The sequence below is a fragment of the Panulirus ornatus genome, chromosome 30 (genome assembly GCF_036320965.1).
Source record: "Panulirus ornatus isolate Po-2019 chromosome 30, ASM3632096v1, whole genome shotgun sequence".
NCBI lineage: Eukaryota > Metazoa > Arthropoda > Malacostraca > Decapoda > Palinuridae > Panulirus > Panulirus ornatus.
The window spans coordinates 20,021,728-20,043,790 of record NC_092253.1 but is presented as its reverse complement, the minus strand read 5'-3'; the positions used below and the strand labels follow the sequence as shown (position 1 = coordinate 20,043,790).

The following is a 22,063-nucleotide window of genomic DNA, read 5'->3' as shown; positions in this document are numbered from 1 at the left end:
AATGAGTAGCCACGTCAAGTTACTCACTCTTCATGAGCCTTAAGACTAGCCATATATGAAAACGGTCGTGCCTACAGCATTATGTGGAAATGGGCGTACCTACAGCATTATATGGACACGGCTGTGGTTACCCCATGCTAGCCACACTGGTTACCTCATACCAACCCATCCCTTCACACTGGTTACCTCATACCAACCCATCCCTCCACATTGGTTACCTTATACCAACATATCCCTCTATTCTAGTCACCCTATTGCTTCTCTTTCCTAGACATAGTTATCATAATTACAGACCAGTACTTTATATTTCAAGTCTACACGATGCCCACCCACATGGACTTCTTGAACATCATGTCACTGTTGAGGAAGCAGTATTTTCTAGCCTGTATGTACCTTAGAACCCTAAGAATTTGTGACTCAAATTATATCGATGAATTCATAGGATAAGATCTATCGCAATACAATTGTTACCCAAATGCATTTATTGACAACTGTATTTCCAAAGCTGTGATAACTTTCTATACGTAAGATCTATCAGCAAAGTGTAATGTATAAACATGCTACCCTTGCCATATAACCATAAGCTTTTGCCAGCAGTGGATGCTCTTAGGAATCTAAACATTCAAGTCATAATAACGATGGTAATAACTACAATAACACAATAAGAAACATTGTCGTGAAGAATAACCCCACAACTGCTGAAGCTAGTCGTGTAAGTTGGATTCCTTGAAAATCATGTGATGAATGATACATGGTCAAACATGTCAACGTAGTAGAGAAAGAATTAGCCATCGTGAGCAATATGTTCGAACACCAACTGAGTCTAGTGGTTTCTTGGTTTATATGTAAAACTAGAATCACCCAATGTCATGGAAAGTAACACAAAATATCTATATATCCACATCCTGTACTGGAAGACTGATCATTGGCTCTTGTATTATCAGCAGTGCAAAATGACTGAATCTAAACGAAGAAACGTATACAACTTACAATATTTTTACAAAATATATTTCTTCATTGGGATACCTTTAGTGTGCTGAAAATGGACTGGTGACTGGGAATACCCGGTTTAAAAAGAGAGGTATATATATAAGTATACGTATATAAGTAGGAGACATGGCCAGAGAGCATTATTGGATTACGTGTTAAATGATAGGCGCGTGAAAGAGAGACTTCCGGATGTTAATGTGCTGAAAGGGGCAACTGGAGAGATGTCTGATCATTATCTTGTGGAGGCGAAGGTAGAGATTTGTAGAGATTTTCAGAAAAGAGAGAATGTTGGGGTAAAGAGAGTGGTGAGAGTAAGTCAACTTGGAAAGGAGACTTGTGTGAGGAAGTACCAGGAGAGATTGAGTGCAGAGTGGAAAAAGGTGAGAGCAAATGACGTAAGGGGAGTGGGGGAGGAATGGGATGTATTTAGGGAAGCAGTGATGGCTTGCGTAAAAGATGCCTGTCGCATGAGAAAGGTGGGAGGTGGGCAGATTAGAAAAGGTAGTGCGTGGAGAGATGAGGTAAGATTGTTAGTGAAAGAGAAGAAAGAGGGATTTGGACGATTTTTGCCGGGAAATAGTGCAAATGAGTGGGAGATGTATATAAGAAAGAGGCAGGTGGACAAGAAAAAGGTGCAAGAGGTGAAAAAGGGGAAAACGAGAGTTGGAGTGAGAGAGTATCGTTAGATTTTAGAAAGAATAAAAAGCTGTTTTGGAAGGAGGTAAATAAAGTGTGTAAGACAAGAGAACAAATGGGAACATCGGTGAATGGAGCTAATGTAGAGGCAATAACAAGTAGTGGTAAAGTGAGGAGATGGAGTGAGTATTTTGAAGGTTGGTTGAATGTGTTTGATGATAGAGTGGCATATATAGGGTGTTTTGGTGGAGGTGGTGTGCGAAGTGAGGGGTCAGGGAGAATGGTTTGGTAAAGAGAGAGGAGGTCGTGAAAGCTTTGCAGAAGATGAAAGCCGGCAAGGCGGCGGGTTTGGATGGTATTGCAGTGGAATGTATATAAAAGGTTGTTTAATTTGTTTATGGATGGGGTTGTTAGGGAGGTGAATGCAAGAATTTTGGAGAGAGGGGCAAGCATGCAGTCTGTTGTGGATGAGAGGGCTTGGGAAGTGAGTCAGTTGTTGTTCGCTGATGATACAGCGCTTGTGGATGATTCAGGTGAGAATCTTCAGAAGCTGGTGACTGAGTTTGGTAAAGTGTGTGAAAGAAGAAAGCTAAGAGTAAATGTGAATAAGAGCAAGGTTATTAGGTTCAGTAGGGTTGAGAAACAAATCAGTTGGGAGGTAGGTTTGAATGGAGAAAAACTGGAGGAAGTGGTGTTTTACATACCTGGAACCATGGAAATTGAAGTAAGTCACAGGGTTGGGGAGGGGGCGAAGGTTCTAAGGCGTTGAAACATGTGTGGTAGGCGAAAAAGTTATCTCGGATAGCAAAAATGGATATGTTTGAAGGAAAAGTGGTTCCAACAATGTTATATGGTTGCGATGCATGGGATATAGATATGGTTGTGCGGAGGAGGGTGGATGTGTTGAAAATGAGATGTTTGAGGACAATATGTGGTGTGAGGTGTTTTGATCGAGTAAGTAATGAAAGGGTAAGAGAGATGTGTGGTAATGAAAAGCGTGTGGTTGAGAGATCAGAAGAGGGTGTGCTGAAAAGGTTTGGTCACATGGAGAGAATGAGTGAGGAAAAATTGACAAAGAGGATATATGTGTCAGAGGTGGGGGGAACAAAGAAGTGGGAGACCAAATTGGAGGTGGAAGGATGGAGTGAAGAAGATTTTGAACGATCGGGGCTTGAACATACAGGAGGGCGAAAGGCATGCAAGGAATAGACTGAATTGGAACGATGTGGTATACCGGGGTCGACGTGCTGTCAATGGATTGAACCAGGGCATGTGAAGCGTTTGGGGTAAACCATGGAGTTTTCTGGAGCCTGAATGAGGAAAGGGAGCTTTGGTTTCGGTGCATTGTACATGACAACTAGAGAGTGAGCGTGAACGAATGTGGCCTTTCTTACCTTTTCCTAGCGCTACCTCGCGCACATGCGGGGGGGGGGGGGGGGCTGTCATTTCATGTGTGGCGGGGTGGCGAGGGGAATGAATAAGGGCAGATCGTATGAATTATGTACACGTGTATAAATGTATATGTCTGAGTGTGTATATATATATATGAATACGTTGAGATGTATAGGTATGTATATGTGCGTGTGTGGACGTGAATGTATATACATGTGTATGTGGGTGGGTTGGGCCATTCTTTCGTGTTTCCTTGCGCTACCTCGCTAACGCGGGAGACAGCGACAAAGTATAATATATATATATATATATATATATATATATATATATATATATATATATATGTATAGAGAGAGAGAGAGAGAGAGAGAGAGAGAGAGAGAGAGAGAGAGAGAGAGAGAGAGAGAGAGAGAGAGAGAGAGAGAGAGAGAGAGAGAGAGAGAGAGAGAGAGAGAGAGAGAGAGAGAGAGAGAGAGAGAGAGAGAGAGAGAGAGAGAGAGAGAGAGAGAGAGACTTTTGGATGTTAATGTGCTGAGAGGTGCAACTGGAGGGATGTCTGATCATTATCTTGTGGAGGCTAAGGCGAAGATTTGTATGGGTTTTCAGAAAAGAAGAGTGAATGTTGGGGTGAAGAGGGTGGTGAGAGTAAGTGAGCTTGGGAAGGAGACTTGTGTGAGGAAGTACCAGGAGAGACTGAGTACAGAATGGGAAAAGGTGAGAACAATGGAAGTAAGGGGAGTGGGGGAGGAATGGGATGTATTTAGGAAATCAGTGATGGATTGCGCAAAAGATGCTTGTGGCATGAGAAGAGTGGGAGGTGGGTTGATTAGAAAGGGTAGTGAGTGGTGAGTTGAAGAAGTAAGATTATTAGTGAAAGAGAAGAGAGAGGCATTTGGACGATTTTTGCAGGGAAAAAATGCAATTGAGTGGGAGATGTATAATAGAAAGAGAAAGGAGGTCAAGAGAAAGGTGCAAGAGGTGAAAAAGAGGGCAAATGAGAGTTGGGGTGAGAGAGTATCATTAATTTTAGGGAGAATAAAAAGATGTTCTGGAAGGAGGTAAATAAAGTGCGTAAGACAAGGGAGCAAATGGGAACTTCAGTGAAGGGCGCAAATGGGGAGGTGATAACAAGTAGTGGTGATGTGAGAAGGAGATGGAGTGAGTATTTTGAAGGTTTTTGAATGTGTTTGATGATAGAGTGGTAGATATAGGGTGTTTTGGTCGAGGTGATGTGCAAAGTTAGAGGGTTAGGGAAAATGATTTGGTAAACAGAGAAGAGGTAGTAAAAGCTTTGCGGAAGATGAAAGCCGGCAAGGCAGCAGGTTTGGATGGTATTGCAGTGGAATCTATTAAAAAAGGGGTGACTGTATTATTGACTGGTTGGTAAAGTTATTTAATGTATGTATGACTCATGGTGAGGTGCCTGAGGATTGGCGGAATGCGTGCATAGTGCCATTGTACAAAGGCAAAGGGGATAAGAGTGAGTGCTCAAATTACAGAGGTATAAGTTTGTTGAGTATTCCTGGTAAATTATATGGGAGGGTATTGATTGAGAGGGTGAAGGCATGTACAGAGCATCAGATTGGGGAAGAGCAGTGTGGTTTCAGAAGTGGTAGAGGATCTGGAGAAGGCATATGATAGAGTTGATTGAGATGCTCTGTGGAAGGTATTAAGAATATATGGTGTGGGAGGCAAGTTGTTAGAAGCAGTGAAAAGTTTTTATCGAGGATGTAAGGCATGTGTACGTGTAGGAAGAGAGGAAAGTGATTGGTTCTCAGTGAATGTAAGTTTGCGGCAGGGGTGTGTGATGTCTCCATGGTTGTTTAATTTGTTTATGGATGGGGTTGTTAGGGAGGTAAATGCAAGAGTTTTGGAAAGAGGGGCAAGTATGAAGTCTGTTGTGGATGAGAGAGCTTGGGAAGTGAGTCAGTTGTTGTTCGCTGATGATACAGCGCTGGTGGCTGATTCATGTGAGAAACTGCAGAAGCTGGTGACTGAGTTTGGTAAAGTATGTGAAAGAAGAAAGTTAAGAGTAGATGTGAATAAGAGCAAGGTTATTAGGTACAGTAGGGTTGAGGGTCAAGTCAATTGGGAGGTAAGTTTGAATGGAGCAAAACTGAAGGAAGTAAAGTGTTTTAGATATCTGGGAGTGGATCTGGCAGCGGATGGAACCATGGAAGCGGAAGTGGATCATAGGGTGGGGGAGGGGGCGAAAATCCTGGGAGCCTTGAAGATTGTGTGGAAGTCGAGAACATTATCTCGGAAAGCAAAAATGGGTATGTTTGAAGGAATAGTGGTTCCAACAATGTTGTATGGTTGCGAGGCGTGGGCTATGGATAGAGTTGTGCGCAGGAGGATGGATGTGCTGGAAATGAGATGTTTGAGGACAATGTGTGGTGTGAGGTGGTTTGATCGAGTAAGTAACGTAAGGGTAAGAGAGATGTGTGGAAATAAAAAGAGCGTGGTTGAGAGAGCAGAAGAGGGTGTTTTGAAATGGTTTGGGCACATGGAGAGAATGAGTGAGGAAAGATTGACCAAGAGGATATATGTGTCGGAGGTGGAGGGAACGAGGAGAAGTGGGAGACCAAATTGGAGGTGGAAAGATGGAGTGAAAAGATTTTGTGTGATCGGGGCCTGAAGAGGCAGGAGGGTGAAAGGAGGGCAAGGAATAGAGTGAATTGGATCGATGTGCTATACCGGGGTTGACGTGCTGTCAGTGGATTGAATCAGGGCATGTGAAGCGTCTGGGGTAAACCATGGAAAGCTGTGTAGGTATGTATATTTGCGTGTGTGGACGTATGTATATACAGGTGTATGGGGGTGGGTTGGGCCATTTCTTTTGTCTGTTTCCTTGCGCTACCTCGCAAACGCGGGAGACAGCGACAAAGCAAAAAAAAAAAAAAAAAAAAAAAATATATATATATATATATATATATATATATATATATATATATATATATATATATATATATATATATATATATATATATATATATATATATAAATATTTTTTAATTTGCCAAAAGAAGGAACAGAGCAGGGGGCCAGGTGAGGACATTCCCTCAGAGGCCCAGTCCTCTGTTCTTGACGCTACCTTGCTAACGCGGGAAATGGCAAATAGTTTGAAAGAAATATATATATATATATATATATATATATATATATATATATATATATATATATATATATATATATATATATTTTAATTTTCCAAAAGAAGGAACAGAGAAGGGGGCCAGGTGAGGATATTTCCTCTAAGGCCCAGTCCTCTGTTCTTAGCGCTCCCTCGCTAATGCGGGAAATGGCGAATAGTATGAAAAAAAAAAAAAATATATATATATATATATATATATATATATATATATATATATATATATATATATATATATATATATATATATCTTTTCTTTCTTTCAAACTATTCGCCATTTCCCGCGTTAGCGAGGTAGCGTTAGGAACAGAGGACTGGGCCTTTTTTGGAATATCCTCACCTGGCCCCCTCTGTTCCTTCTTTTGGAAAATTAAAAAAAAAAAAAAAAAAAAAAAAAAAACGAGAGGGGAGGATTTCCAGCCCCCCGCTCCCATATATATATATATATATATATATATATATATATATATATATATATATATATATATATATATATATATATATATATATATATATATTATATTTATTTATCTATTATACTTTGTCGCTGTCTCCCGCGTTTGCGAGGTAGCGCAAGGAAACAGACGAAAGAAATGGCCCCCCCCCCCCCACACATGTATATACATACGTCCACACACGCAAATATACATACCTACACAGCTTTCCATGGTTTACCCCAGACGCTTCACATGCCTTGCTTCAATCCACTGACAGCACGTCAACCCCGGTATACCACATCGCTCCAATTCACTCTATTCCTTGCCCTCCTTTCACCCTCCTGCATGTTCAGGCCCCGATCACACAAAATCTTTTTCACTCCATCTTTCCACCTCCAATTTGGTCTCCCTCTTCTCCTCGTTCCCTCCACCTCCGACACATATATCCTCTTGGTCAATCTTTCCTCACTCATTCTCTCCATGTGCCCAAACCACTTCAAAACACCCTCTTCTGCTCTCTCAACCACGCTCTTTTTATTTCCACACATCTCTCTTATCCTTACGTTACTTACTCGATCAAACCACCTCACACCACACATTGTCCTCAAACATCTCATTTCCAGCACATCCATCCTCCTGCGCACAACTCTATCCATAGCCCACGCCTCGCAACCATACAACATTGTTGGAACCACTATTCCTTCAAACATACCCATTTTTGCTTTCCGAGATAATGTTCTCGACTTCCACACATTCTTCAAGGCCCCCAGAATTTTCGCCCCCTCCCCCACCCTATGATCCACTTCCGCTTCCATGGTTCCATCCGCTGCCAGATCCACTCCCAGATATCTAAAACACTTCACTTCCTCCAGTTTTTCTCCATTCAAACTCACCTCCCAATTGACTTGACCCTCAACCCTACTGTACCTAATAACCTTGCTCTTATTCACATTTACTCTTAACTTTCTTCTTCCACACACTTTACCAAACTCAGTCACCAGCTTCTGCAGTTTCTCACATGAATCAGCCACCAGCGCTGTATCATCAGCGAACAACAACTGACTCACTTCCCAAGCTCTCTCATCCCCAACTGACTTCATACTTGCCCCTCTTTCCAAAACTCTTGCATTTACCTCCCTAACAACCCCATCCATAAACAAATTAAACAACCATGGAGACATCACACACCCCTGCCGCAAACCTACATTCACTGAGAACCAATCACTTTCCTCTCTTCCTACACGTACACATGCCTTACATCCTCGATAAAAACTTTTCACTGCTTCTAACAACTTTCCTCCCACACCATATATTCTTAATACCTTCCACAGAGCATCTCTATCAACTCTATCATATGCCTTCTCCAGATCCATAAATGCTACATACAAATCCATTTGCTTTTCTAAGTATTTCTCACATACATTCTTCAAAGCAAACACCTGATGTACACATCCTCTACCACTTCTGAAACCACACTGCTCTTCCCCAATCTGATGCTCTGTACATGCCTTCACCCTCTCAATCAATACCTTCCCATATAATTTACCAGGAATACTCAACAAACTTATACCTCTGTAATTTGAGCACTCACCCTTATCCCCTTTGCCTTTGTACAATGGCACTATGAACGCATTCCACCAATCCTCAGGCACCTCACCATGAGTCATACATACATTAAATAGCCTTACCAACCAGTCAACAATACAGTCACCCCCTTTTTTAATAAATTCCACTGCAGTACCATCCAAACCTGCTGCCTTGCCGGCTTTCATCTTCCGCAAAGCTTTCACTACCTCTTCTCTTTTTACCAAATCATTTTCCCTAACCCTCTCACTTTGCACACCACCTCGACCAAAACACCCTATATCTGCCACCCTATCATCAAGCACATTCAACAAACCTTCAAAATACTCACTCCATCTCCTTCTCACACTCCACTACTTGTTATCACCTCCCCATTTGCGCCCTTCACTGAAGTTCCCATTTGCTCCCTTGTCTTACGCACTTTATTTACCTCCTTCCAGAACATCTTTTTATTCTCCCTAAAATTTAATGATACTCTCTCACCCCAACTCTCATTTGCCCTTTTTTCACCTCTTGCACCTTTCTCTTGACTTCCTGTCTCTTTCTTTTATACATCTCCCACTCAATTGCATTTTTTCCCTGCAAAAATCGTCCAAATGCCTCTCTCTTCTCTTTCACTAATACTCTTACTTCTTCATCCCACCACTCACTACCCTTTCTAACCAACCCACCTCCCACTCTTCTCATGCCACAAGCATCTTTTGCGCAATCCATCATATATATATATATATATATATATATATATATATATATATATATATATATATATATATATATATATATATATATATATATATATATATACATATATATATATAACACTGACGCCTAATTGTCCATACCTGCGGAACACGGAAGGTATTCCAGTGAGCCACACTGTTAAACCCTGTGCTTCATGCAAGGTACCACACTAAAACCACTCTGTTCTTTCCTTCGGTACAGGGATTGCACCACGCTGAGTCTCGTTTACAAAGCAACGACGTGAAGGAAGACGTGTGTGTGTGTGTGTGTGTGTGTGTGTGTGTTATCTTTAATGCATAGTATCTTATCACCCTCTCGAATGATTACTGATAATTACGCCGGTAGTGTTAGACGGTACCATCCCACCCTGCCGTACACTCTCTCTCTCTCTCTCTCTCTCTCTCTCTCTCTCTCTCTCTCTCTCTCTCTCTCTCTCTCTCTCTCTCTCTCTCTCTCTCTCTCTCTCTCTCTCTCTCTCTCTCTCTCAATAGATATTCTAAAACAAAATGTTCAAAGTAGCAGCAAACGAAACCATGGCTGAGGAAGATCTCCTGTCCGGGGCACTGCAGTTGAACGATGTTAGCCTTAGTTCTCTTTACAGTAATGATGCTAGATATCGATATTGATGTAAAGGAAACCGCAGTTAGAAGCCTGGCTGATGCTACTGACTTGAACAATATGATTATAAAACAAGCTGATCAAATGAAGATGCAGAGTTACACATACGAACTACAAACGGACAGAGGCAAATCTAATGGAATTAACGAAAATCAATTTGACCAACTACGTTATGGAACAAGTAAGAAAACATCAGTAACACTACATTAAGGCCCAAAAGAGAAAGTGATGGAAAGTTATACTATCATGCCAAGTAATGAGTGGTATGATACTGAAAACTTCACAAGAAGGGACAGAAAGCTCTGGATGAAAATGTTTAATGTATACCTAAGAAACAACATTGAATTCCTATGTTGTAGGGTCACAAACGAAACAGATGAAATTTACTGAGAAAATTCGGGAGTACTTCACGAGCAGAAAATATAAAGATAGGAGATAGGGGAGAAGTGTACTTCCCACGTATTCCTGCGTGTCGTAGAAGGCGACTAAAAGGGACGGGAGTGGCAGGCTGGAAACCCTCCCGTCCTTGTATTTAACTTTCTGAAGGGGGAAAGAAGAAAGAGTCATGCGGGGAGTGCTCATCCTCCTTGAAGCCTCAGATTGGGGTATCTAAATATGTGTGGATGTAACCAAGATGAGAAAAAAGGAGAGATAGGTAGTATGCTTGAGGAAAGGAACCTGGATATTTTGGCTCTGAGTGAAACGAAGCTCAAGGGTATAGGGGAAGAGTGGTTAGGGAATGTCTTGGGAGTAAAGTTAGGGGGTAGTGAGAGGACAAGAGCAAGGAAGGTGTAGCACTCCTGAAGCAGGAGTTCTGGGAGTATGTGATAGAGTGTAACAAATCAACTCTCGATTGATATGGGTAAAACTGAAAGTGTATGGAGAGAGATAGGCGATTACTAGTGACTATGCTTCCTGGTCATGAGAAGAAAGATCATGAGAGGCAAGTGTTTGGGGAGCATCTGAGTGAGTGTGTTAGCAGCTTTGATGCACGAGACCGGGTGATGGTGATGGGAGTGTTGAATGCAAATGTGAGTAATGTGGCAGTTGAAGGTATAATTGATGTACATGGGGTGCTCAGTGTTGTAAATGGAAATCATGAAGAGCTAGTGGATTTGTGTGCTGAAAAAGAACTGGTGACTGGTGTAAAAAGAGAGATATACATGAGTATACGTATGTGAGTAGGAAAGATGGCCAGAGAGCGTTATTGGATTAAGTGTTAATTGATAGGCTTGTAAAAGAGAGACTTTTGGATGTTAATGTGTTGAGAGGGGCATCTGGAGGGACGTCTGATCACTATCTTGCCGAGGCGAAGGTGAGAATTTGTAGAGGTTTTCAGAAAAGAAGAGAGAATGTTGGGGAGAAGAGAGTGGTGAGAGTAAGTGAGCTTGGAAGGGAGACTTGTGTGAGGAAATACCAGGAGAGATCGAGTGCAGAATCGCAAAAGGTAAGAGCAAATGACGGAGGGGGGGGGGGAGGGGGGGAGGAATGGGATGTATTCAGGGAAGCAGTGATGGTTTGCGCAAAAGATGCATGTGGCATGTGAAGCGTGGGAGGTGGGCAGATTAGAAAGGCTAGTGAGTGGTGGGATGAAGAAGTAAAGTTGTTAGTGAAAGAGAAGAGAGAGGCGTTTGACCGCTTTTTGCAGGAAAGAAATGCAAGGTATAAGAGAAAGCAGCAGGTTAAGAGAAAGGTGCAAGAGGTAAAAAAGAGGGCAAATGAGAGTTGAGGTGAGAGAGTATCATTAAATTTTAGGAAGAATAAAAAGATGTTTTGGAAGGAGGTAAATAAAGTACGCAAGACAAGAGAACAAATGGGAACATCAGTGAAGGGGGCTAATGGGGAGATAATAACAAGTAGTAATGAGGTGAGAAAGAGTTGGAGTGAAATTTTTGAAGGTTTGTTGAATGTGTTTGATGACAGAGTGGCAGATATAGGGTGTTTTGGTCGGGGTGGAGTGGAAAGTGAGAGGGGTCAGGAAGAATGGTTTTATTGAACAGAGAAGAGGTAGTGAAAGTTTTGCGGAAGATGACAGCCAGCAAGGCAGCAGGTTTAGATGGTACGGCGGTGGAATTTATTAAAAAGGGGGAAGACTGCGTGGTTGATTGGCTGGTAAGGATATTCAGTGTCTGTAGGGATCATGGTGAAGTGCCTGATGATTACCGGAAGGCATGCATAGTGCCATTGTACAAAGACAAAGGGGATAAAGGTGAGTGTTCAAATTACAGAGGCATATGTTTTTTTTAGTATTCCTGGGAGATTATATGGGAGGGTATTGATTGAGATGGTAAAGGCATGTACAGAGCATCAGATTGGGGAAGATCAGTGTGATTTCAGAAGTGGTAGAGGATGTGTAGATCAGGTGTCTGCTGTGAAGAATGTACGTGAAAAATATCTAGAAAAACAGATGGATTTGTACGTAGCATTTATGGATCTGGAGAAAGCATATGATAGGGTGGATAGAGATGCTTTGTGGAAGGTTTTAAGAGTATATGGTGTGGGAGATAAGTTGCTAGAAGCAGTAAAAAGTTTTTAGCAAGGATGTAAGGCATGTGTCCATGTAGGAAGTGAGGAGAGTAATTGGTTCCCAGTGAATGTCGTTTGCGGCAGGGGTGCTTGATGTCTCCATGGTTGTTTGATTTGTTTATGAATGGGGTTGTTAGGGAGATGAATGCAAGAGTGTTGGAGAGAAGGGCAAGTATGCAGTCTGTTGTGGATGAAAGGGCATGGGAAGTGAGTTAGTTGATGTTCGTTGATGATACAGCGCTGGTGGCTGATTCGGGTGAGAAACTGCAGACATTAGTGACTGAGTTTGGTAAGGTGTGTGAAAGAAGAAAGTTGAGAGTAAATGTGAATAAGAGCAAGGTTATTAGGTTCAGTAGGGTTGAGGGACAAGTTGATTGGGAGGTAAGTTTGAATGGAGAAAAACTGGAGGAAGTGAAGTATTTCAGATATCTGGGAGTGGACTTAACAGTGGATGGAACCATGGAAGCGGAAATAAGTCACAGAGTGGGGGAGGGGGCGAAGGTTCTGGGAGCGGTGAAGAATGTGTGTAAGGCGAGAACGCTATCTCGGAAAGCAAAAATAGGTATGCTTGAAGGAATAGTGGTTCCAACAGTGTTATATGGTTGCGAGGCATGGGTTATAGATAGGGTTGTGCGAAGGAGGGTGGATGTGTTGGAAATGAGATGTATGAGGACAATATGTTGTGTGAGGAGGTTTGATCGAGTAAGTAATGAAAGGGTAAGAGAGATGTGTGGTAATAAGAAGAGTGTGGTTGAGAGAGCAGAAGAGGGTGTGATGAAATGGTTTGGACACATGGAGAGAATGAGAAAAGATTGACAAAGATAATATATGCGTCAGAGATGGAGAGAACAAGGAGGAGCGGGAGACCAAATTGCAGGTGGAAGGATGGAGTGAAAAAGATTTTGAGCGATCGGGACCTGAACATGCAAGAGGGTGAAAGGCGTGCAAGGAATAGAGTAAATTGGAACGAAGTGGTATACCGTGGTCGACGTGCTGTCAGTGGATTGAACCAGGGCATGTGATGCGTCTGGGATAACCATGGAAAAGTTTTGTGGGGTCTGGATTTGGAAAGGGAGCTGTGGTTTCGGTGCTTTACATATGACAGCGAGAGACTAAATGTGAACGAATGTGGCCTTTCTTGTCTGTTCCTGGCGCTACCTCGCTGGATAGGGGGGATGCTATTTCGTGTGTGGCATGGTGGCAACAGAGATGGATGAAAGCAGCACTGTGAATGTGTGCATGTATATATATGTATATGTCTGTGTTTGTGTATGTATGTATACGGTGAAATGTATATGTATGTATATGTGCGTGTGTGTGCGTTTACGTATGTACATGTGGATGTGGGTGGGTTGGGCCATTCCTTGTGTTTTTTTTTTTTTTTTGCGCTACCTCGCTGACGCAAGAAACGGTGGTTAAGCATAATATACATAAGAAAATAATGAACTTCCACAAAAGACTGAGAAAACTGGAACTCTACAACCTAGAAATATGATAATCTATGCCTGGCATATATTGAAGGTATAGAGAAAATATATTGAGCCTGAAAGCCTCTTAACAGGGAAGATATATAATTATTAAGTATGCAAGAATACCATGAAAGATAACCAGAAGTATATCAGGCAAAAGTATACGAATTCTTTGGAAGTAAGCTCGAACGGCTATTTCATATACAGTCAGGAGAATGGAAAGAATACATATATGCAAGGAATAGCAGCATTAACATTTAAAAGAAAACTTGGCATTTACATGAAATCGGTCCCAGATGAACCCACAATCGATAACTATGCAACAGAGGAGAGGAGATGTCTTTTTCATCCACCAAAACGTGCGGTAAGTGCTACTCGCTAGTCCTACCCCTACCATCATGGCAAAATGTCACTGTAGGTACTCACAGAGAGGGAGCTGATATCTCTTATCCACACACACACACATGTTCATGACGTATACAAAAGCCTGGAAGATTCTATGACACAATATCGTTATCAGTGGCTGGGGTGATTACTGTTTGTAAGTTTTTGGGGAGAGTGTTACTCATGTTACCCCGTCTCTTAACTGTATACATATATATCATGCCTACTCCGATGTATGTACTCATATGTATTCACACTCCAGAATAACCCTTGGCAGCCATGTTCATCATGTGAGCCAGTGTTGGAAGGGAATACAGAGTTCACCGAGCGCATTCGCCGGACACCGGTAGACATGATTACAGCAATAGCTATATATTTATTCATTTATTGTACATTAGATTTAATTGCTGTCTCCCGCGTTAGCGAAGTAGCTCAAGGAAACAGACGAGGAATGGCCCTACCCACCCACATGCACATGTATATACATAAACCCCCAAACACGCACATATACATAGGTATACATTTCAACGTAAACATACATACACATACACAGACATATACATATACACACTCGTATATACTCATACTTGCTGCCTTCATCCAATCTCGTCACCACCCCACCACATATCAAATAGCGTCCCCCCACCCCCACAAAAGGCAGTGCTAGGAAATGACAGGAAGGCCACATTTGTTCACACCCAGTCTCTGGCTGTCATGTGTAATGCACCGAAACCACAGCTCCCTTTCCACATCCAGACGCTTCGTATGCCCTGATTCAATCCATTGACAGCACTTCAACCCCAGTATACCACATCATTCCAGTTCACTCTATTCCTTGCATGCATTTCACCATTCTTTATCTTCAGAGACTGATCGCTCAAAATCTTTTTCACTCCATTCCTCCACCTCCAATTTGGTCTCCCACTTCTCCTCATTCCCTCTACCTCTGACAAATATATCCTCCTTGTCAATCTTTCCTCACTCATTCTCTCCATGTGACAAAACCATTTCAACATTCAACACATCCTCTTCTACTCTCAACCACACTCTTTTCATTACCACATATATCTCTTTTCATTACTTACTCGATCAAACCACCTCACACTACATATTGTCCTCAAACATTTAATTTTCAACATATCCACCCTCCTCCACACAACCTTATCTACAGCCCATGCCTCCCAACCATATAACATTGTTGGAACCACTATTCCTTCAAACATACCCATTTTTCCTCTCCAAGATAACGTTCTCACCTTCCACACATTCTTCAACACTCCCAGAACCTTCACCCCTCCTCCACCCTGTGACTTACATCCGCTTCATGGTTCCATGCGCTGCTAAATCCACCCCCAGACATCTAAAGCACTTCACTTCCTCTAGTTTTTCTCCATTCAGACTTACCTCCCAACTGATATGTCCCTCAACCCTACTGAACCTAATAACCTTGCTCTTATTCACATATATTCTCTACTTTCTTCTTTCATACACTTTACCGAACTCAGTCACCAACTTCTGCAGTTTCTTACCCGAATCAGTCACTGGCGCTGCATCATCAGCGAACAACAACTGACTCACTTCCCATGCCTTCTCATCCACAACAGACTGCATACTTGCCCCTGTCTCCAAAATTCTTGCATTCACCTCCCTAACAACCCAGTTCACAAGAAAATTAAACAACCATGGAGACATCACACACCCCTGCTGCAAACCGACATTTACTGGGAACCAATCACTTTCCTTTCTTCCTACTTGTACACGTCTTACATCCTTGATAAAAACTTTTCACTGCTTCTAGCAGCTTACCTCCCACATCTCTGTCAACACTATCATATGTCTTCTCCAGATCCGTAAATGCTACATACAAATCCGTGTTTTTCTGAGTATTTCTCACATACAATCTTCAAAGCAAACACCTGATCCACACTTCCTCTACCACTTCTGAAACCACACTGCTCTTCCCCAATCTGATGTTCTGTACATGCCTTCACTCTCTCAGTCAATATCCTCCCATATAATTTCCCACGATTACTCAACAAACTTATACCTCTGTAATTTGAGCACATACATCTGTAATTTGAGCACTCACCTTTATCCCCTTTGCCTTTGTACAATGGCACTATGCATGCATTCCGTCAATCTGCAGGCACTTCACCATGAATCATGCATACATTGAATATCCTTACCTACCATTCAAAAACACAGTCACCCCCTTTTTTTAATAAATTCTACCGCAATACTATCCAAACCTGCCACCTTGCCGGCTTTCATCTTCCACAAAGCTTTTACTACTTCTTCTCTGCTTACCAAACCATTCTCCCTGATCCTCATGCTTCACACACCACCTCGACCAAAACACCCTATACTGCCATTCTATCATCAAACACATTCAACAAATCTTCAAAATACTCATTGCATCTCCTCATTTCATCACTTCTTGTTATTACCTCCCCATTAGCCCCCTTCACCAATGTTCCCATTTGTTCTCTTGTCTTACGCACTATATTTACTTTCTTCCAAAACATCTTTTTATCCTCCCTTAAATTTAATGATTCTCTCTCACCCTAACTCCCATTTGCCCTTTTTTTCACCTCTTGCACCTTTCTCTTGACCTGCTGCTTTCTTTTATACATTTCCCAGTCATTTGCACTACTTCCCTGCAAAAATCATCTAAATGCCTCTGTTTCCCCTTTTACTAACAATCTTACTTGTTCATCACACCATTCACTACCCTTTCTAATCTGTCCACCTCCCTCCTTTCTCATGCCACAAGCATCTTTTGTGCAAGCCATCACTGCTTCCCTAAATACATCCCATTTCTCCCCAACTCCTTTTATGTCATTTGCTCTTACCTTTTGCCATTCTGCACTCAATCCCTCTTGGTACTTCTTCACACAAGTCTCCTTTCCAAGCTCACTTACTCTCACCACTCTCTTCTCCCCAATATTCTGTCTTCTTTTCTGAAAACCTCTATAAATCTTCACCTTCATCTCCACAAGATAATGATCAGACATCCCTCCAGCTGTCCCTCTCAGCATATTAACATCCAAAAGTCTCTCTTTCACACACCTGTCAATTAATACGTAATCCAGTAACGCTCTCTGGCCATCTCTCCTACCCACATACGTATTCTTATGTATATCTCTTTTTAAACCAGGTATTCCCAATCACCAGTCCTTTTTCAGCACACAAATCTACAATTTCTTCACCATTTCCATTTAGAACACTGAACACCCCATGCACACCAATTACACCCTCAATTGCCACATTACCCACCTCTGCCTTCAAATCACCCATCACTTTAACCTAGTCTCGTGCATCAAAGCTGCTAACACACTCACTGTACTGCTCCCAAAACACTTGCCTCTCATGATCTTTCTTCTCATGACCAGGTGCATAGGCACCAATAATCACCCATCTCTCTCCATCCACTTTCAGTTTTACCTTTATCAATTTAGAGTTAATTTGTTACACTCTATCACATACTCCCACAACTCCTACTTCAGGAGGAGTGCTACTCCTTCCTTTGCTCTTGTCCTTTCACTGACCCCTAACTTTACTCCCAAGACATTCCCAAATCACTCTTCCCCTTTACCCTTGAGCTTCGTTTCACTCAGAGCCAAAACATCCAGGTTCTTTTCCTCAAACATACTACCTATCTCTCCTTTCTTCTCATCTTGGTTACATACACACACATTTAGACACCCCAATCTGAGCCTTTGAGGAGGATGAGCACTCCCCGCATGACTCCTTCTGTTTTCCCCTTTCAGAAAGTTGAATACAAGGATGGGAGGGTTTCCAACCCACCACTTCCACCCCCTTTAGTCGCCTTCTGTGACACATGTGGGAATACGTGGAAAGTATTCTTTCTCCCCTAGCCCCAGGGATATTACCTATCTCTATTTTCTTCTCATCTTGATTACATGCACACACATAGCAATAGCTGTTAAAAAAAATAATTTCATAGAATTAGTTTACCTAGACTACATTTCATCAACTGATGCAAAAGAGTGGATACAATCACATGATATCAGGTATCTCATCATGAAGACTTACAGCTGGGTAGCATTAACGTTTCTTTCATACATAAAACAAAATTATCACACTTCATCTAGTGAAAAATCACTTTTAGCGAGGCTGTACCACTGGGAGTATAGTCTCTCAAAGCACTCTGAAGGAGTCAATCATTTTCCTATTACTGGAAATAGCGCTTCCTTGGAACTGCGGATGGCGATATCTCCTAGAAAAGGTATCCTGGAGGGATAACAAGCCCTTGCATGGAAAGCATCCCGCAGTAAATATATATCTCCCACTGCTCAAATGTATTCAACTTTGTTTCAGATAACATGTACTTTCACAGTATTTTAGTAAGGTACTTTAAAAACTAAATCTTCTTGCAAAGCATCGTATATCTTTTGTTTTTTCTTTCTTTTTTCAAGAAATGCCTTTGAATCTCTTAAAGTTGTAAGTAGCAAGTTGTATTTGTCAGGAAGCGTCATTACTTGTAACTCACATGTCTGAGAGTGTCATTAGTAGTAACTTGTGTATGTCTGGGAGTATCATTTCCTAAGGGAAAGGGGAGAAAGAATACTTCCCACATAATCCCTGCTTGTCGTACAAGACGATTATAGAGGGTGAAAGGAGGGGCTTAACCCATCCTTCATTGAGCTTTTAATTTCTGAAAATTGAAACAGAAGGAGGAGGCTCCCACAACTCCTGCTTCAGGAGCAGTGCTACTCATTCTTTAGCTCTTTCCCTTTATCCTTGATCTTCATTTCACTCAGAGCCAGAACATCCAGGTTTCTTTTCTCAAACATATTACCTGTCTTTCCGTTTCGTTTCACTCAAGAGCCAGAACATCCAGATTTCTTTCCTCAAACATATTACCTAACTCTCCTTTTTTCTCATCTTGGTTACATCCACACACATTCAGGCACCCCAATCTGAACCTTCAGGGAGGACAAGCACTCCCTGCTTGACTCCTTCTGTTTCCCTTTTTGGAAATTTAAATACAAGGGGGGGGGGTTCCAGTTGAAGAGTTGCAGCAGATTGATCCAGTTGGAAGAAAAGACGAAGGGTTGAATTACAGTTTTTGGAGATGATTGTTGGTCCCATCTCCACAAGGATAATTCCAGTTTGAGTTTAACCAATAGTTGTTGTGTACATTGAAATCCTCTGCATAGAGGATCTCAGCATATGGATGTGAAGAGAGCAGAGTTTCATGGCAAGACATCAAATAGTCAAAGAGTTGTATATATGTTATGGAATTAGTGAAACAAAAGAAACAAAAAAAGCAAGGTAATGGAGGGTAGCGAGATTTTGGGCAAAGTGTCATCAAAGTTAGGAGACTTGCGATCCAAGAGGCATGTACTGTAATAGGTGTTTCTGTACTACAGTGGGCATAAATTCCATTGTTGGAGTGGAAAAGATGATCAAGATTATAATCAGAAATCTGATAGTGCAAAGAAGTAGCTTTGGACATCTGAGTTTTAAAGAGAAGTAAAAGAAAGGGTGGGAGATAAACAGTTAGATAGAATTAAGACTGCAAGTGTTAAAAAAATTAGTAGAAAAAATCAGGTCTAAGAGCTGCAGTTATGGGAGTGGGGTGCATTCCAGTCACAAGATAGAGGTAGAGTGGACCCTGGGATCCACCCAACCCTTCAACTGGAGGCACAACTCCAAATCAGTACTGGAGAATTAACAGGTGGTTTTGCTGCCACTAACTGAAAAGTTATAAAATAAAAAAATAGAACAAGAAAATAAAGATATGCATGAGCTCTATCTAGACAAGTGTTGTACTTGAGAGAAAGAGGGTTTGAGACTGGGGTTAAATATCAGCAACCCACAGGTAGATGAGGTGAGGGGAAAAAAAGTACTTGCAATTGATTGCATGTTTCTTGACATTTTATTCATATTAATTCATTTTAATTTCAAAATTAAGAATAGAATGAGAAAATAAAGATATGCATGAGCTCTGTCTAGACAAGTGTTGTACATGAGAGAAAGAGGGTTTGAGACGGGTTGAATTTCAGCAACCCACAGGTGGATGAGGCGAGAGAAAAAAGTACTTGCCATTGATTAAATGTTTCTTGACATTTTATTCATATTTTAGAGAAACTTCTTATATTCTTTATTATACTTAACCGCCATCTCCCACGTTAACGCAAGAAAAGAGACGAGGAAAGGCCCAACCCACCCACATATACATGTATATACATAAACGCGCACACATGCACATATACCTACATATACAGTTCAGTGTATACATACATATACATAGACATTTTTTCTTTTTTTATACTATTTGCCATTTCCCACACTAGCAAGATAGCATCAAGAACAGAGGACTGAGCCTTTGAGGGAATATCCTCTGTTCCTACTTTTGGAAAATAAGAAAAAAAAAACGAGAGGGGAGGATTTCCAGCGCCCCGCTCCCTCCCCTTTTAGTCACCTTCTATGACACACAGGGAATACGTGAGAAGTATTCTTTCCCCTTATCCCCAGGGATAATACACAGACATGTACATATATAAACATGTACATTATCCATTCTTGCTACCTTCATCCATTCCCGTCGCCACCCTGCCACACATGAAATAGCATCCCCCCCTCCAGTGAGGCAGTGCCAGGAACAGGCGAATAAGGCCACACTTGTTCACACTCAGTCTCTGACTGTCATGTGAAATGCACCAAAACCACAGCTCCCTTTCCACATCCAGGCCCCACAGATGCTTCACATTCCCTGGTTCAATCCATTGACAGCACATCAACCCTGGCATACCACATCGTTCCAATTCACTCTATTCCTTGCACGCCTTTCACCCTCCTGTATCTTCAGGCCCCGATCACTCATTATCTTTTCCATTCCATCCTTCCACCTCCAATTTGGTCTCCTCCTTCTCCTTCTTCCCTCCACCTCTGACACATATATCCTCTTTGTCAATCTTTCCTCACTCATTCTTTCCATGTGTCCAAACCATTTCAACACATCCTCTTCTGCTCTCTCAACCACACTCTTTTTATTACCACACATCTCTCTTACCCTTTCATTACTTACTCGATCAAACCACATATTGTCCTCAAACATTTCATTTCCAACACATCCACTCTCCTCCACACAATCCTATCTATAGCCCATGCCTCGCAGCCATATAACATTGTTGGAGCCACTATTCCTTCAAACATACTCATTTTTGCTCTGAAATAACATTCTTGCCTTCCACATTCTTCAACGCTCCCAGAACCTTCACTCTCTCCCCCACTGTGACTCACTTCCACTTCCATGGTTCCATCTGCTGCTAAGTCCACTCCCAGATATCTAAAAGACTTCACTTCCTCCAGTTTTTCTCCATTCAAACTTACCTCCCAATTAACTTGTTCCTCTCCCATACTGAACTTAATAACCTTGCTCTTATTCACATTTACTCTCAACTTCCATATTTCACACACTTTACCAAACTCAGTCACCAGCTTCTGCAGTTTCTCACTTGAATCAGCCATCAGCGTTGTATCATCAGCGAACAACTGACTCACTTCCCAAGCCTTCTCATCCAGAACAGACTGCATACTTGCCCCTCTCTCCAAAATCTTGCATTCACCTCCCTAACCATCCCATCCATAAACAAATTAAATAACCATGGAGACATCAAGCACCCCTTCCACAAACCAACATTCACTAGGAACCAGTCACTTTGAGAAACTTATAATGAAGAATTTCCCGAAACATAAAGCCCTTTCATACAATTGTACACAACATTACACTAAAAACTGTTCCACCATAAAATTTGCCTTTTATATTGTGTTTTTTCAGGATTGCATCTCCAACATTAAATAAGAGATATCTTCTATTACCACATACAATGTCATTCCAAATGTTACCAGACTGCCTGCTTATAGCTAAAATCCTAGTAAAAGATACCTTCAGCAAGACTTTGTGATTGTCAGTGTATCAAAAGTAACACAATCTCATCAAAGAACTTCCCCTCCAAAAGAGTCCATCATTTCCCTGCCATTTATTGCAATGCAGCCTTGAAGCAGTAACAAACCTGTCTAAGGATCTTAAAGTTATACAGTTAGAATTAAAAAATCATCATTCAAGAATTCTTGCCCACAGCTCCAAGCATTCCCTATAATAC

General features: G+C 41.6%; 1 protein-coding gene across 1 annotated transcript in view; it reads right to left on the bottom strand.

Moving 5' to 3' along the window:
- Window positions 1-9,197, bottom strand: part of LOC139758447 (uncharacterized) — a 38,034-nt gene extending 28,837 nt beyond the window's left edge. Inside the window, exon 1 of the mRNA XM_071679879.1 lies at window positions 9,033-9,197. The gene's annotated coding sequence lies outside the window, so the exon portion shown is untranslated. The remainder of the gene's footprint in view (window positions 1-9,032) is intronic.
- Window positions 9,198-22,063: the final 12,866 nt, after the last annotated feature.